Source organism: Schistocerca serialis, chromosome 9, assembly GCF_023864345.2.
Source record: "Schistocerca serialis cubense isolate TAMUIC-IGC-003099 chromosome 9, iqSchSeri2.2, whole genome shotgun sequence".
Classification (NCBI taxonomy): Eukaryota; Metazoa; Arthropoda; class Insecta; order Orthoptera; family Acrididae; genus Schistocerca; species Schistocerca serialis.
Genome location: NC_064646.1, coordinates 39,243,987 through 39,262,081, shown reverse-complemented (window position 1 = coordinate 39,262,081; position 18,095 = coordinate 39,243,987). Strand labels below are relative to the sequence as shown.

The following is an 18,095-nucleotide window of genomic DNA, read 5'->3' as shown; positions in this document are numbered from 1 at the left end:
ATTAAATACATTGAACTTAACGCCGCAGTCAAACTGGAAATAAGTGGACTTGTGACAGTGATATATAGGAGTAATCAAATTAAATACCACTTTGGCTCCCTAGATGATCAATAAGCTGCAATGCAGCTCTTTTTTTTCTAGAGATAAAAATGCCAGTATACACTACTGGCCATTAAAATTGCTACACCACGAAGATGACGTGCCACAGACGCGAAATTTAACCGACAGGAAGAAGATGCTGTGATATGCAAATAATTAGCTTCTCAGAGCATTCACACAAGGTTGGCGCCGGTGGCGACACCTACAACGTGCTGACATGTGGAAAGTTTCCAACCGATTTCTCATACACAAACACCAGGTGACCGGCGTTGCCTGGTGAAACGTTGTTGTGATGCCTCGTGTAAGGAGGAGAAATGCGTACCATCACGTTTCCGACTTTGATAAAGGTCGGATTGTAGCCTATCGCGATTGCGGTTTACCGTATCGCGACATTGCTGCTCGCGTTGGTCGAGATCCAATGACTGTTAGCAGAATATGGAATCGGTGGGTTCAGGAGGGTAAAACGGAACGCCGTGCTGGATCCCAACGGCCTCGTATCACTGTCGAGATGACAGGCATCTTATCTGCATGGCTGTAACGCATCGTGCATCCACGTCTCGATCCCTGAGTCAGAAGATGGGGACGCTTGCAAGACAACAACCATCTCCACGAACAGTTCGACAACATTTGCAGCAGCATGGACTATCAGATCCGAGACCACGGCTGCAGTTACCCTTGACGCTGCATCACAGACAGGAGCGCCTGCGATGGTGTACTCAACGACGGACCTGGGTGCACGAACGGCAAAACGTCATTTTTTCGGAAGAATCCAGGTTGTGTTTACAGCATCACGATGGTCGCATCCGTGTTTGGCGACATTGTGGTGAACGCACATTGGAAGCGTGTATTCGTCATCGCCATGCTGGCGTCTCGCCGGGCGTGATGGTATGGGGTGCCATCGGTTACACGTCTTGGTCACCTTTTATTCGTATTGACTGCACTTTGAACGGTGGACGTTACATCTCAGATGCGTTACGACCTGTGGCTCTACCCTTCATTGGATCCCTGCGAAACCCTACATTTCAGCAGGATAACGTACGACCGCATATGGCAGGTCCTGTGTGGGTCTTTCTGGATACAGAAAATATTCGACCGCTGCCCCAGCCAGCACATTCTCCAGATCTCTCAGCAATTGAAAACGTCTGGTCAATGGTGGCCGAGCAACTGGCTCGTCACAATACGCCAGTCACTACTCTTGATGAACTGTGGTATCGTGTTGAAGCTGCATGGGCAGCTGTACCTGTACACGCCATCAAAGCTCTGTTTGACTCAATACCCAGGCGTATCAAGGCGGTTATTACGGCCAGAGGTGGTTTTTCTGGGTACTGATTTCTCAGGATCTATGCAGCCAAATTGCGTGAAAATGTAATCACATGTCAGTTCTAGTATAATATATTTGTCCAATGAATACCCGTTTATCATCTGCATTTCTTCTTGGTGTAGCAGTGTTAATGGCCAGTAGTGTATATTCATCAACCGGCAAAAGACAGATAACGTCAAGTTGTTATCAAATTGGTAGTTCTGGAATAGGAATTTCGTGGAGAACTGAAGAGGCTTAAACTCAATCTCATATGTGTTCACCAATTCAAGAGACGAAACGTGCACATACAAGGCTCATCTGAAAACCTACGTACTGTGTCACTCTTCCCAAAAGACCTCAAATAAAATACATATTTTGTACGAGAATATAAGTAGAAAATCGCAAATCAATGGATGGTCCTGTCCACTGTAAGCGCTGTCATAATTTCTTGCAGACAGCGTTTTATTGTAATATGCCGACTACACGTGTCATATGTGGGGACAATCACCAATGTAAGAACTACACACATTCTGTCAATGAACCACATCAATGTACAAATTGTAGTCAATCAGCATCAAGCTTCCTCGAAAGGATGCGAGGGGTATCATAAAACAGTCAAGCCCACACCAGCTGTCGCCAGAAACAACGAAGAACTAGCAACCACAGTCCACAGCAACAACATTCGAATTCCAAACAGAAGTCTTCTTGCAACTACGAACATCCACAGCAAATCGCAACAACTATTCAAAGCAAGACAGAACCCAGCAGCGAAGAAAACTCACTGACGCTATAAGATAGTAAAGGAACGATGGAGGCCAAAACCAATAATCGGAAACTCACAGGGACCATCAGGAATAATAAAAGGACACTCCAATATGGAATCTATTGTGTCCCTCTTTAACAGACGCAACCTTGCAGCTATGACAACGGACATAGCAAGAGAGTTCGACAGTTCATCTTACCTTCTCAAGGAGTCTAGTTTTGAGAGAAGGTATAATGATGATTCTCTCCAACGAGTAATGGATCATATGCCTAAAATGGAAAAAGCGCACATTTTGCCTATACAATGCAAACGGCGTCAAGAATAAGAAACTCAGCTAAAACCAATCCGGGGATTCAAAATTAGAAACGTGATTCGCTATCGGACTGACAGACCTAACAGGAGAGGAGGAATTACTGCAATGTTTTCGCTTTTCTCACTCACAAACAGCTAAGAAACTATTCCTCAGTTAACGTCCCTAGAAGCAACAGCAGTAACTAGAAACGTCTAATAAAAAATATCGTTGATAGCTGCCTATTTACGACCAGGAATTGACCTTGAAGGCGATGATTTTATCACACTATTAGATCGTTTCGAAAAAATCTTGCTTTGTGAGAACTTAATATAGAAGAACATAGTATGGAATTAACATCAAGAGAACACAACAGGAGGACAACTTTAATGCTTTGTATAACGGCTCTAAGCAGTAATTACTGCAGCAGAAGAACCAACATCCATACTCGTCATACAGAAGCACAGGCCGGAGGCTAAGCATACAGTAATCATCACGAACATCAGCCCTCTCCTCAGCTAAAGAACCATCAGTGAGTTGACTTCAGATCACAACCCGGCTGCCTGCCGCATTTCGCGAATAACAAATCGTTGGCTAAGTAGAGGTATTAGACCAACATAAAACGTTGGCACAACGGAACTTGTTGACCAATCAATTTAGACACTAACATCGAATATCAGGGAATGATGGCAGCGAACCTGTAACACAGCCTATAGACGATAAATGAAGCAGCTGTCGTGAGAATTGATTAGAAGTACCACGGAGTGGCGCTCGGTACCGTGGGAAGATCAAACGTCAATCCTACAGGTATGATGACTACTTACCCGACTATCTGAAACCCGCGACAACCAAAAAGGGCTCCAGTGGACGATAATAGACTTCCGTTGGACCACTTGGAAGAACCATACTTGGAAGCCACAATGTTCGAAGAACAAAACATCATTAATATAAACAATTTCCAAAATGAACAAACCGAGGACAATTGAACAATAGAATCAGCCAACTCTCTGAAGCAGAGACCAGCCGGAACTGCCCACACCACAAGAGCTGGAACGAATCATCAAGAACTGCAATACCAACTCAGCACCTGGACTGATGGGATAACTAAGATGTTAAAAAAACTGCCATGAAAGCCGCTAGTATTGCTAACTAGAATTTACGACAGCTGTTTAATTAATAAATATTACCTCTTCAGATGGAGAACGGCAAATGCATGTCAGTTCTCAAGCCAGGCAAACACCTCAAAGAGCCAAGGACTTGTTGTTGTCGTTCTGGTCTTCAGTACAGAGACTGGTATGTTACAGCTCTACATGATACTCTATTCTGTGCAAGCTGCTTCATCTCCCAGTACTTACTGCAACCTACATCCTTCTGAATCTGCTTGGTGTATTCATCTCTTGGTCTCCCTCTACGATTTTTACCCTCCACGCTGCCCTCCAATACTAAATTCGTGATCCCTTGATGCCTCAGAACATGTCCTACCAACCGATCCCTTCTTCTAGTCAAGTTGTGCCACAAACTCCTCTTCTCCCCAATTCTATTCAGTACCTCCTCATTACATATGTGATCTATCCATCTGATCTCTAGCATTCTTCTGTAGCGCCACATTTCGAAAGCTTCTGTTCTCTTTTTGTCCAAGCTATTTATCGTCCATGTATCACTTCCATACATGGCTACACTCCATACAAATACTTTCAGAAAAGACTTCCTGACACTTAAATCTATACTCGATGTTAACAAATTTCTTTTCTTCAGAAACGCTTTCCTTGCCGTTGCCAGTCTACATTTTATATCCTCTCTACTTCGACCATCATCAGTTATTTTGCTCCCCAAATAGCAAAACTCATCTACTACTGTAAGTGTCTCATTTTCTAATCTAATTCCCTCAGCATCACCCGATTTAATTCGACTACATTCCATTATCCTCGTTTTGCTTTTGTTCATGTTCATCTTATATCCTCCTTTCAAGACACTGTCCATTCCGTTCAACTGCTCTTACAGGTCCTTTACTGTCTCTGACAGAATTACGATGTCATAGGCAGACCTCAAAGTTTTAATTTCTTCTCCATGGATTTTAATTCCTACTCCGAATTATTCTTTTGTTTACTGCTTCTTGCTCAATATACAGATTGAATAACATCGGGGATTGCCTACAACCCTATCTCACTCCCTTCCCAACCACTGCTTCCCTTTCATGCCCCTTGACTCTTATAATTGCCATCTGGTTTCTGTACGAATTGTAAATAGCCTTTCACTCCATCTATTTTACCTCTGCCACCTTCAGAATTTGAAATAGAGTGTTCCAGTCAACATTGTCAAAAGCTTCCTCTAAGTCTACAAATGCTAGAAATGTAGGTTTACTTTTCCTTAATCTATCTTCTAACACAAGTCGTAGGGTCAGTATTGCCTCACGTGATCCAAAATTTCTACGGAATCCAAACTGATCTCCCCCGATGTCGGCTTCTACCAGTTTTTTCATTCGTCTGTAAAGAATTCGTGTTAGTATTTAGCAGCCGTGACTTACTAAACTGATCGTTCGGTAATTTTCACATCTGTTAACACCTGCTTTCTTCTTGAAGTCTGAGGGTATTTCACTTCTCTGATACATCTTGAGCACCAGATCGTAGAGTTTGGTCAGGACTGACTCTCCCAAGGCTATCAATATTTCTAATGGAATGTTGTCTACCCCTGGGGCCTTGCTTCGACTTAGGTCTTTCAGTGCCCTTTCAAACTCTCCACGCAGTATAATATCTCCTATTTCATCTTAATCTACATCCTCTTCCATTTCCGTAATATTGTCCTCGAGTACATTGCCCTTGTATAGACCCTCTATATACTCCATCTACCTTTCTGCTTTCCCCTCTTTGTTTAGAACTGGGTTTCCATCAGAGCTCTTGATATTCATGCAGTGGTTCTCTTTTCTCCAAAAGTCTCTTTAATTTTCCTGTAGGCAATATCTACCTTACCCCTAGTGAGATATGCCTCTACATCCTTACATTTGTCTTCTAGCCATCCCTGCTTAGCCATTTTGCGCTTCCTGTCGATCTCATTTTTGTGACGTTTGTATTTCTTTTTGCCTGTCTCATTTACTGCGTTTTTTCTCCTTTCATCAGTTAAAAACAATATTTATTCTGTTACCCAAGGATTTCTACTAGCCTTCGTCTTTTTACCTACTTGATCCTCTGCTGCCTTCGGTACTTCATCCCTCACAGCTACCCATTCTTCTACTGTATCTCTTTCCCCCTTTCTTGTCAATCGTTCATTAATGCTCTCTCTGAAACTCTCTACAAGATCTGGTTCTTTCAGTTTATCCAGGTCCCATCTCCTTAAATTCCCACCTTTTTGCAGTTTCTTCAGGTTTAATCTACAGTTCATAACCAATACATCGTGGTCAGAGTTCACGTCCGCCCAAGGCAATGTCTTACAATTTAAAACCTGGTTCCTAAATCTCAGTCTGACCATTATATAATCTATCTGAAACCTTTTAGTGTCTCCAGGCCTCTTCCACGTATACAACCTTCTTTCATGATTCTTCAACCAAGTGTTAGCTATGATTAACTTATGCTCTGTGCAAAATTCTACCAGGCGACTTCCTCTTTCATTCCTTACCCCCAATCCGTATTCACCTAGTACATTTCCATTTCTTCATTTTCCTACTATCGAATTCCAGTCACCCATGACTATTAAATTTTCGTCTCCCTTCACTATCTGAATAATTTCTTTTATCTCATCATACACTCCTGGAAATGGAAAAAAGAACACATTGACACCGGTGTGTCAGACCCACCATACTTGCTCCGGACACTGCGAGAGGGCTGTACAAGCAATGATCACACGCACGGCACAGTGGACACACCAGGAACCGCGGTGTTTGCCGTCGAATGGCGCTAGCTGCGCAGCATTTGTGCACCGCCGCCGTCAGTGTCAGCCAGTTTGCCGAGGCATACGGAGCTCCATCGCAGTCTTTAACACTGGTAGCATGCCGCGACAGCGTGGACGTGAACCGTATGTGCAGTTGACGGACTTTGAGCGAGGGCGTATAGTGGGCATGCGGGAGGCCGGGTGGACGTACCGCCGAATTGCTCAACACGTGGGGCGTGAGGTCACCACAGTACATCGATGTTGTCGCCAGTGGTCGGCGGAAGGTGCACGTGCCCGTCGACCTGGGACCGGACCGCAGGGACGCACGGATGCACGCCAAGACCGTAGGATCCTACGCAGTGCCGTAGGGGACCGCACCGCCACTTCCCAGCAAATTAGGGACACTGTTGCTCCTGGGGTATCGGCGAGGACCATTCGCAACCGTCTCCATGAAGCTGGGCTACGGCCCCGCACACCGTTAGGCCGTCTTCCGCTCACGCCCCAACATCGTGCAGCCCGCCTCCAGTGGTGTCGCGACAGGCGTGAATAGAGGGACGAATGGAGACGTGTCGTCTTCAGCGATGAGAGTCGCTTCTGCCTTGGTGCCAATGATGGTCGTATGCGTGTTTGGCGCCGTGCAGGTGAGCGCCCCAATCAGGACTGCATACGACCGAGGCACACGGGGCCAACACCCGGCATCATGGTGTGGGGAGCGATCTCCTACACTGGCCGTGCACCACTGGTGATCGTCGAAGGGACACTGAATAGTGCACGGTACATCCAAACCGTCATCGAACCCATCGTTCTACCATTCCTAGACCGGCAAGGGAACTTGCTGTTCCAACAGGACAATGCACGTCCGCATGTATCCCGTGCCACCCAACGTGCTCTAGAAGGTGTAAGTCAACTACCCTGGCCAGCAAGATCTCCGGATCTGTCCCCCATTGAGCATGTTTGGGACTGGATGAAGCGTCATCTCACGCGGTCTGCACGTCCAGCACGAACGCTGGTCCAACTGAGGTGCCAGGTGGAAATGGCATGGCAAGCCGTTCCACAGGACTACATCCAGCATCTCTACGATCGTCTCCATGGCAGAATAGCAGCCTGCATTGCTGCGAAAGGTGGATATACACTGTACTAGTGCCGACATTGTGCATGCTCTGTTGCCTGTGTCTATGTGCCTGTGGTTCTGTCAGTGTGATCATGTGATGTATCTGACCCCAGGAATGTGTCAATAAAGTTTCCCCTTCCTGGGACAATGAATTCACGGTGTTCTTATTTCAATTTCCAGGAGTGTACATTTCATCAATCTCGTCGTCACCTGCAGAGCTGGTTGGCATATAAACGTGTACTACTGTGGTAGGCGTGGGCTTCGTATCTATCTTGGCCACAATAATGCGTTCACTATGATGTTTGTAGCAGCTTACCCGCAACCCTATTTTTTTATTCATTGTTAAACCTACTCCTGCATTACCCCTATTTGATTTTATATTTATAACCCTGTATTTACCTGACTAAAAGTCTTTTTCCTCCTGCCACCGTACTTCACTAATTCCCATTTTATCGAACTTTAACCTGTCCATTTCCCTTTTTAAATTTTCTAACCTACCTGCCCGATTAAGGGATCTGACATTCCACGCTCCGATCCGTAGAACGCCAGTTTCCTTTCTCCTGTTAATGACGTCCTCCTGAGTAGTCCTCATTCGGAGATGAATGGGGGACTTTTTTACCTCCGGAATATTTTATCCAAGACATCGCCATCATCATTTAACCACACAGCTCCATGCCCTCGGGAAAAATTACGGCTATAGTTTCCCCTTGCTTTCAGCTGTTCGCAGTACCAGCACACCAAGGCCGTTTGGTTAGTGTTACAAGGCCAGATCAGTCAATCATCCAGACTGTTGCCCCTGCAACTACTGAAAAGGCTGCTGCCCCTCTTCAAGAACCACACGTTTGTCTGGCCTCTCAACAGATGCCCCTCCGTTGTGGTTGCACCTACGGTACGGCTATCTGTATCGCTGAGGCGCGCAAGCCTCCCCACCAATGGCAAGGCCCACAGTTCATAATCAACACCGGGAAAAATGCTTGAGAGAATATTATCGGAAAGAATTCGACCACCGCTATTGGACATCAGTATCATACATTACAAACATTTCGCATATCAACAGAAACTTTCAGCAGAGATACAACTCCACTGCATTTCGGAATATCTGGCTTGTAATATGAATTTCTCAAAGTTCACAGCTGCTACAGCCCTTCACAGAGAGGAAGTGTGACGAGACAGCTCCTCACAAAACCGAAAGACAATACAGAGCTGCCGGAGTGCTGTATAAAAATCACAGCTTTCTAACGGAAAGGAGGTTTTATGTACAAATTAGTGGAAAAATATCGGATAGTAAGACACAAACGGAAGGAATTCCACAAGGCTCGGTACTGTTCGCCATCCACAGTGGCGTCCAAATCTAAATCAACAAACTGCTGCTTCCCCTCCCTGAGCCTAATTCACAATATAATCGTACAAACTGTAAACAGATATCCGTACGATCGTGTCTAGCACAGAAGATGGCATTCTGGTCAACGGACAACAACGCCAACAATGACGTCATGGCACCTATGAAACGAGGTAGTATTTTCCGCGTAGCCCGAAAACCACAATCGCTGTATACACGTTGCAGTGTGGTACAGAGAAGATACCTACCAGACTGTCAGCAGTGCAAGGCCATAGAAAGGAAGGAAGCTGGACTGTCGTAAACTGACTTGGGCTGATGGCTTAATGTGAATCGTGCTGATGTTTCTTGGATGTGGCGACACTTTATAGCTCGCCCTATTTGCCCAAGAAATTCACAGTGCCGTAGACACTGGCGAGCAGATTGATGCCGTATTCCTGGACTTCAGGAATGCATTTGATACGGTTCCGCACTTACGTTTAGTGAAAAAAATACGAGCTTACGGAATATCGGACCAGGTTTGTGATTCGATTCAGGATTTCCTAGAAGAAAGAACACAACATGTCATTCTTAACGGTTCAAAATCTGCAGATGTAGAGGTAATTTCGGGAGTACCTCAGGGAAGCGTGATAGGACCTTTATTGTTTACAATATACATAAATGACTTAGTTGACAACATCGGTAGCTCCGTGAGGCTATTTGCAGATGACACGGTTGTCTACAAGAAAGTAGCAACATCAGAAGACTCGTACGTACTCCAGGAGGACCTGCAGAGGATTAATGCATGGTGCGACAGCTGGCAGCTTTCCCTAAACGTAGATAAATGTAATATAATGCGCATACATAGGGGCAGAAATCCATTCCAGTACGATTATGCCATAGGTCGTAAATCATTGGAAGCGGTAACGACCGTAAAATACTTAGGAGTTACTATCCGCAGCGATCTGAAGTGGAATGATCACATAAAACAAATAGTGGGAAAAGCAGGCGCCAGGTTGAGATTCATAGGAAGAATTCTAAGAAAATGTGACTCATCGACGAAAGAAGTAGCTTACAAAACGCTTGTTCGTCCGATTCTTGAGTATTGCTCATCAGTATGGGACCCTTACCAGGTTGGATTAATAGAAGAGATAGACATGATCCAGCGAAAAGCAGCGCGATTCGTCATGGGGACATTTAGTCAGCGCGAGAGCGTTACGGAGATGCTGAACAAGCTCCAGTGGCGGACACTTCAAGAAAGGCGTTACGCAATACGGAGAGGTTTATTATCGAAATTACGAGAGAGCACATTCCGGGAAGAGATGGGCAACATATTACTACCGCCCACATATATCTCGCGTAATGATCACAACGAAAAGATCCGAGAAATTAGAGCAAATACGGAGACTTACAAGCAGTCGTTCTTCCCACGCACAATTCGTGAATGGAACAGGGAAGGGGGGATCAGATAGTGGTACAATAAGTACCCTCCGCCACACACCGTAAGGTGGCTCGCGGAGTATAGATGTAGATGTAGATGTAGAAACTGTTCCCGAGGACCAGGTCAGGGCAGACCACGTATGACATCAAGAAGAGAGCGACGATTTTTGAAACTAGCATCTGACCTCGTAGCATCCACTGGACGTGTTGCATCGAGGCAAACAGGGTGCAGAAGGCCTCATCAGAGTGGCCTTTACTGTCAGAGACCTGCTGTGTTTGTGTAAATCTGATGCTTCTTCATAAAAGAGAACATCTAGAGTGGAGTCGTCAACACACCACCACGACGCTCGAACAGTGGACCAATGTTCTCTTCACAAATGAGTCCCGATTTGGTTTGGAGAGTGATTATCGACGGGTTCGCATCTGGAGGGAACGTGGAACACGATTTGGGAACCCAAACATTGTGGAAAGAGAACGATATCGAGGTGTGGGCAGGGATTATGTTGAAACTCTTCACGAAACAGGTCTTAACTGCTGTCAGGTATCGTGAAGAGGTCTTGGGACCTCACGTGCGGTTGTTGCAAAGTGCTGTGGGCGCAGATTTCGTATGTATGGACGATAATGATCGATCTCATGGAGCACGTGTGGTTGATGTTTTCTTCGAAGCGAAAGATATTGGCATGGAAGATGTGGTCTGCTCGCTCTCCCGATTTGAGTCCCATAGAACATGTCTGGGATGCACCAGCTAGATTGGTTGCATCACGCCAATATCCACCGAGGACTGTCCAAGTCTTGCGAGCAGTTCCGCAGGAAGAATGGGCGTTATTGCCACAGCATGAGATTGATGACGTTATTCACAGCATGCCCCGTCGGTGTCAGAACTGTACTGCTGTCAGAAGTGGTCACACCTCCTTCTGAACGCATTATCCAGTTGCACGAATGTGAATGCAAATCCGTTAATTTGGAAAAACCGATGAATGTTTTTGTTTACCGTTATGCATGGGTTCAAAAATTGTTCAAATAGCTCTGAGCACTATGGGACTTAACATCTGAGGTCATCAGTCCTCTAGAACTTGGAACTACTTAAACCTAACTAACATAAGGACATCACACACATCAATGCCCGAGGCAGGATTCGAACCTGCGACTGTAGCGGTCTCACGGTTCCAGACTGAAGCGCCTAGAACCGCTCGGTCACACCGTCCGGCCGTTATGATGTTGGAAATGTTTATGTTCTGAATTCTTTACAGTGTTTCTACTTTATCATCCCCCGTTAATACTGTTTTATGGCAAAATAAACGCAACACTGGAAAATTTCACTTTGTTGCTTCAATTTTGAATACCAGTGTATGTGAGTGATCTCGCATAATTACAGGACACACTATTAGTGCAGTTTGCAGACGTCACATCACCCATGTCTTTCTTTCTTTCTTTCACTTGTACTTGTTTTCCCGCAGAGACACAGGGTCGGCATGGTTAAACGGATGTGGCAATGTTAGTTTAAGGGGTGGCCGGATGCCCTTCCTGCCACCACCCCGTACCCCCCGGGAAGGAATTAGTGTACCCCAGCTGTCTGCGTCTAGTGTAAATCGTGAAAGAGTGCGAATGTGTTTCAAATGTCTGCGAGTCGTGTAATGGAGACGGGACGCGGGGACCAGCCCGGTATTCACCTAGGGTGATGTGGAAAACCGCCTAAAAACCACATCCAGGCTGTCTGGAACACCGACCCTCGTCGTTAATCCGCCGGGCGGATTCGATCTGGGGCCGGTGCGCCTACCCGAGTACAGCGTTAGCGCCCTCTGCTAATTTGGCGGGTCACATCGCCCATGTCTAGTAGCAGACAATTCCACTGCCGTAAAAAGACTTCAACACCAGCTACACATTCTACAACTGTGGGCATCCGACGATTAACTCCCCTGAAAAGAAAAACTATTCGGCTCAGTCGCCAATGACCAGCACTAGACACAAAACTGGTAATCAGTGGACAAGAAAAGACTGGACTCAGGTAACTATGTACCTTGGTATCGCACTTGAGAAAAAGCTGACATACACTCATGTTCAGAAAAAACAGAGCACCTTGAACAACTAGAGATAGGTCGTTCACCTTCACAGGACACGCACATTAGTATGTTCTGCATGAATGATTAGCGTTTGAACCATGTCGGCCCTCGGGTTAAGGTCAACATCGATATCGTAGTGCAGTACCACCTGCAGGTAAAATGTGCCTGCGGCTCTCGTTGACGCCATTAACCAAAGGTAACGGATCAGTGCGACTTGAGCAGGCGTGCAGGATGCCTCCGAGAAGTATGCGCGAACCGTACCATTAGATCAGTGAGTCTGAAAGAGGGTTGATGCATTCATCTGGGAAACTGCTGCTCGTGTGGGTCGAAGAGTTTCGGCAGTGCAACGGCTGTGTGCAGAATGGTTCACGGGAGAGCGTAGAACACGACGAGATGGGTCAGGTCGCACCACCCAGACCACCCCCTCAGTAGATCGGCACCTCATCCAAATGCCACTGCAGGACAGATCTGCTTCCTACTCGGCTCTGGTCCAACAGTGGAACACATCGTGCACTGTCAGGGGTGACAGTCCTTCGCGGTTTATTACGGCATGAGTTATATGAGCGCGTCCACTTCTCCGACTACCTTTGACGAATGTGCAGAAACATGCTGAACGGCAGTGGTGCATGAAACGACGTCACTGGGGACAGGAATGAAATTAGACAGTGTTTTCGGACGAATCCAAGTTCTGTTTGTATGAAAGCGATGACCGCATTTTGGTTCGCCGCAGGGTGAGGGAGCAGCATCATGGTGACCGCATGGGTCCAAGCCATAGAGCGCCAACTCCAGGCCTTATGGTGTGGGGTGCTGTTGGGTAGAACCACAAACCACAGCTGGTGCGTGTCCAGGGCACTGTGACCAGTGTGACCTAAGTCGTTGACGTCCTGCAACCCGTAGCCATACCTTTTCTGCACAACACCCTAGACGCCATCTTTCAGCAACACAATGCACGACCACGTGTTGCAGCATGAACACGTGACTTCTTGGTGCCGCGGGATGTCAGCCTTTGGCCCCGGCCCCGGCCCGTTAGATCACCAGACTTGTCGCCAATCGGAAATGCGTGGGACACGGTGAAAGGACGGGTGCAGCGCTGTGGCACAATGCCAATGAACTTTGGAACCAGGTGAATGCGGCATGGATTCCAATAACGCATGACGCCATTCGCGCCTTATATGCGACGATGCCATCACACATGGGACGCGTTGTCAGCGCCTCTGCCGGAATCTCTGCCTACTAGGCAACATGGCACATGCCGAACCGAGGTGACTGAAATGCTAATCATTTCTACAGAACATACCAATGAACATGTCCTGTTAATATAAACGTTTTGTCTCTGGTCGTTCAAGGTGTTCATTTTTTTTGTGAACATGAGTGTACATGCTGCATATAACAGCAAAACGACAAAAGATAATAAAAACAATTCTTAGGGTGTATCCCGTGCATATTAAAGCTTCCTGACGATTTAAAACTGTGTGCCGGACCGAGACTCTAACTTGGGACCTTTGCCTTTCGTGGGCAAGTGCTCTACCAACTGATCTACCCAAGCACGACTCACGACCCGACCTCTCAGCTTCAATTCTGCCAGTACCTCGTCTCCTACCTTCAAAACTACACAGAAGCTCTTCTGCGAACCTTGCAGAACAAGCACTCCTGGAAGAAAGGATATTGCGGGGACATGGCTTAGCCACAGCCTAGGGGATGTTTCCAGAATGAGATTTTCACTCTGCAGCGGAGTGTGCGCTGATATGAAACTTCCTGGCAGATTAAAACTGTGTGCCGGACCCAGACGCGAACTGAAGCTGTGAGGACAGGTCGTGAGTCGTGCGTGGGTAGCTCAGTTGGTAGAGCACTTGCCCGCGAAAGTCAAAGGTCCCGAGTTCGAGTCTCGGTCCGGCACACAGTTTTAATCTGTCAGGAAGTTTCATATCAGCGCACACTCCGCTGCAGAGTGAAAATCTCATCCCGTGTATATTGTTAGAAGCGTTGATACGCTTATCAAGACCCAAACTCAGGATGTATTAAGCGACTCGTTATAGCAAGGATGTTGATGGCCGGTCCTCCTGTGGCACAACCAGCAGATCCAACTTCAAGAACCTACAGTTAATCCAAAACAGACGTCTACGCATAATACTCAAAGCCCGAAGATGGATAAGAATACAAACGATGCGCAACCAGTGGAACATTCAAATGATAGACCAACTAATCGGAAAAAAACGCGAAACTTATCAGAGAAAATTGACGCAGTGAGGTGTGATCCTGGACAGATCAAAGACATCGGCTCAATAGAACCACAAATCTTGCACAAAATAAAGGTCCCTCGTGCATTAACAGAGATCCCACAATAAATAAAAGAAACGTCCATGGAGATGTAAGTATCGTACGTTGCATACAATGCAATGACTGTTAAATAAATTTGTTTTTTGAGATAGCTAGTCCGATATTGTCTATAGAGATGACATATCTCTCTCCGCTATCGTCCATGGTCATCTCGTGAATGTGTATAAACAATGCTTGTTATGCGCATTTTCAACTTCTCGCGGCGTAATGAATAGTCCACTAAATTTCGGGCATGCAGCCGCGCAAATAAAATTTCGTCCACTGATATTTCGGCAGCTTATCGTCCGGCCATCCTCACAGTGAGTCACAAGATGCGAAGCGCGGCCTTACGTGCTCCACCGTGACTCTGAGGATGGCCGGACGATACGCGACCGAAATATCAGTGGACGAAATTTTATTTGCGCGGCTGCATGCCCGAAATTTAGTGGTCTAATGCTTGTCATTTTACCGTTTGTATAATATACGGTAATAAAACACCTTCTTCGCTCCTACAATCTAAAAACTCCTTCCTTCCTTCCTTCTTTCCCTAAAAATTTATGTTGTGCATTTGGTACAACTGATAAAAATTTTTTAGCGAGTAAATGTAATAGCTTGTTTAAAACTTTTCATCGATTGTATTTTTTTGTATTGCTCCTTCATCTTCGCTCCCCTTCTAAACTGGTGATGAAAAAAAAGTTAGATGATGACAGTACAGAATATCAAATTGAATATACTTTACGTATTTAGGTGCTGTTGTAACGTAAACATTACATTTTCTTGCAATGCTGTCGCTTTTAGAATATTGTCGAATTTGACAAGCATCCTAGAAGAGGTAAAGTAAGTAATTTGAGCCTTACGACGCTTAGTACTTAATACCAATTACGTGCTAATCATTTACAATAACTATTTTATATCTTTCTAGTTACACATTGCTTTCACTCTCCCTTCCCGTGACACATACTCTAGATTTCACAATCATATTTTATGGACGGATATGTGTGCAAATAATTCAAGGCTCTGTTGTGTTCTAACCGAAGAACTGTACAACGTTCGATGATTTAAAGTTTTTACCAATGCAGAAGTTTGTTAATAACACTCAGCAACTCGCAGTACAAAGACTGAACAATAAACGTTATTAACAGTACAGCCATCTGTTGGTGATAGTAAGGAATTGGGACATAAACGCTAACTGATTTTATGTAGTAGCGTTTTCCTGGGTTTGCGGAACACTCTCTACAGTAAACCTTATGTTCAACAGCTGTATATTACTATTTTGATAATTATATTTTATAACCAAACATTGGTTTTTAATTATTTATGTAGAGTACATTACTGATAGAAGTATTTAATAGTTGGTGATATACAGCTTCGAACAAAATTTTGCAATGTGACTTGTCAGCCAGTCCATAAACGATGTTTTGGAGGTCAGTAACGAAAGAATAGGAGAGGATGGAGAGGTGCTGACATACTTTTTAACAAATAATTTAGGTCGTTCGGATACTTTTGAGACAACCCATAATGGACTGTACTGTAATTGGCTCTTTCATTCTAATACTACCCTATGATTGGAGTAGAGGGGATGGAGATGTTAGATTATACAGTATGTCCTTAAGAAATTTCAGTGAAATGTCTCATTCTTGGTCTCATTTTTACTCATCATTTTAATATTACTCTCTGACTGTTTGAAAGAAGGAGAGAGAGGGGGTATAAACACTCCGTTGGTACATACGTAAATAATGTAATTTGGCACCATATTTATGCCAGAAATAATGAAGATGTTCGGCATTATGGGAAATAACGAATATATTTGACTCTCAGGTGGAGGTACCATAATTTTTACTACCTATCTGGCGCCGTCTTAACAAATCATTTAAATGCTATGCTTTGATTGGTTGGGAAGAAAAAAGGGATGGGGTATGATCTGGAATTGTGATACTGTACTATGGTCGGTTGGATTTAGGAGGAGGGGAGGGTCATGTAGTTTCCCATTAACACAATTGGGCTGTTTCTCTCATACTGAAATTTCATTTTTAATACTGCAGTGTGATTGACTAGAGACAAGGAGTACTGTACTGTGATTGGTTGTAGGTAGGGGGAGGAGGGTATGGTTTTTAATTTTCTGCTAAAGCAGTTGGGCTATTTCCACCATTTTGGTTTTTCATTTTTAATGTTGTGCCATGATTGGTTGGAGATAAGCAGAGGCAGGGGGAAAAGAGGACGTGCTTCCCACAGATAAGGATGATGATGTTACTGAGAAGAACAATGACTGCACTAACAATGTGACTGATAATTACGATTATGTCACTAGATCGATGACTCCAGTGCGCCAGAGTCAGCAGTACAAGCAAAGTGGCCCACAGTCGCCATACACATTCCACTCATGTAGATAAGAACAAATTCTCCTTTTGCCACTGAATACAGAAAACGGATTTGTTCTTATCTACTTCGTAAAGATAATTTATGTAACAACTCAGGAAGGATGTTAAGATTTCCAAAAGATCGTGGCTACCACATGGACATACACTACTGGCCATTAAAATTGCTACACCACGAAGATGACGTGCTACAGACGCGAAATTTAATCCACAGGAAGAAGATGCTGTGATATGCAAACGATTAGCTTCTCAGAGCATTCACACAAGGTTGGCGCCGGTGGCGACACCTACAACGTGCTGACATAAGGAAAGTTTCCAGCCGATTTCTCAAACACAAACAGTAGTTGACCGACGTTGGCTGGTGAAACATTGTTGTGATACCTCGTCTAAGGAGGAGAAATGCGTACCATCACGTTTCCGACTTTGATAAAGCTCTAGTTGGAGCCTATCGCGATTGCGGTTTATCGTACCGCGACATTGCTGCTCGCGTTGGTCGAGATCCAATGACTGTTAGCGGAATATGGAGTCGGTGGGTTCAGGAGGGTAATACGGAACGCCGTGCTGGATCACAACGGCCTCGTATCACTAGCAGTCAAGATGACAGGCATCTTATCCGTACGGCTGTAACGGATCGTGCAGCCACGTCTCGATCCCTGAATCAACAGATGGGGACGTTTGCAAGACAACAACCATCTGCACGAACACTTCGACGACGTTTGCAGCAGCATGGACTATCAGCTCGGAGACCATGACTGCGGTTATCCTTGACGCTGCATCAGAGACAGGAGCGCCTGCGATGGTGTACTCAACGACGAACTTGGGTACACGAATGGCAAAACGTCATTTTTTCGGATGAATCCAGGTTGTGTTTACAGCATCATGATGGTCGCATCCGTGTTTGGCGACATTGTGGTGAACGGACATGGGAAGCGTGTATTCGTCATCGCCGTACTGGCGTATCACCCGGCGTGATGGTATGGGGTGCCATCGGTTACACGTCTCGGTCACCTCTTGTTCGCATTGACGGCACTTTGAACAGTGGACGTTACATTTCAGATGTGTTACGACCCGTGGCTCTACCCTTCATTGGATCGCTGCGAAACCCTACATTTCAGCAGTATAATGCACGACCACATGTTGCAGGTCCTGTGTGGGCGGTTCTGGAT

General features: G+C 45.4%; 1 protein-coding gene across 4 annotated transcripts in view; it reads right to left on the bottom strand.

The window, feature by feature from the left end:
* LOC126419833 (UDP-glycosyltransferase UGT5-like) overlaps positions 1-18,095 on the bottom strand; it is a 199,221-nt gene that overhangs the window by 72,303 nt on the left and 108,823 nt on the right. The gene's annotated exons all lie outside the window — the stretch shown is intronic.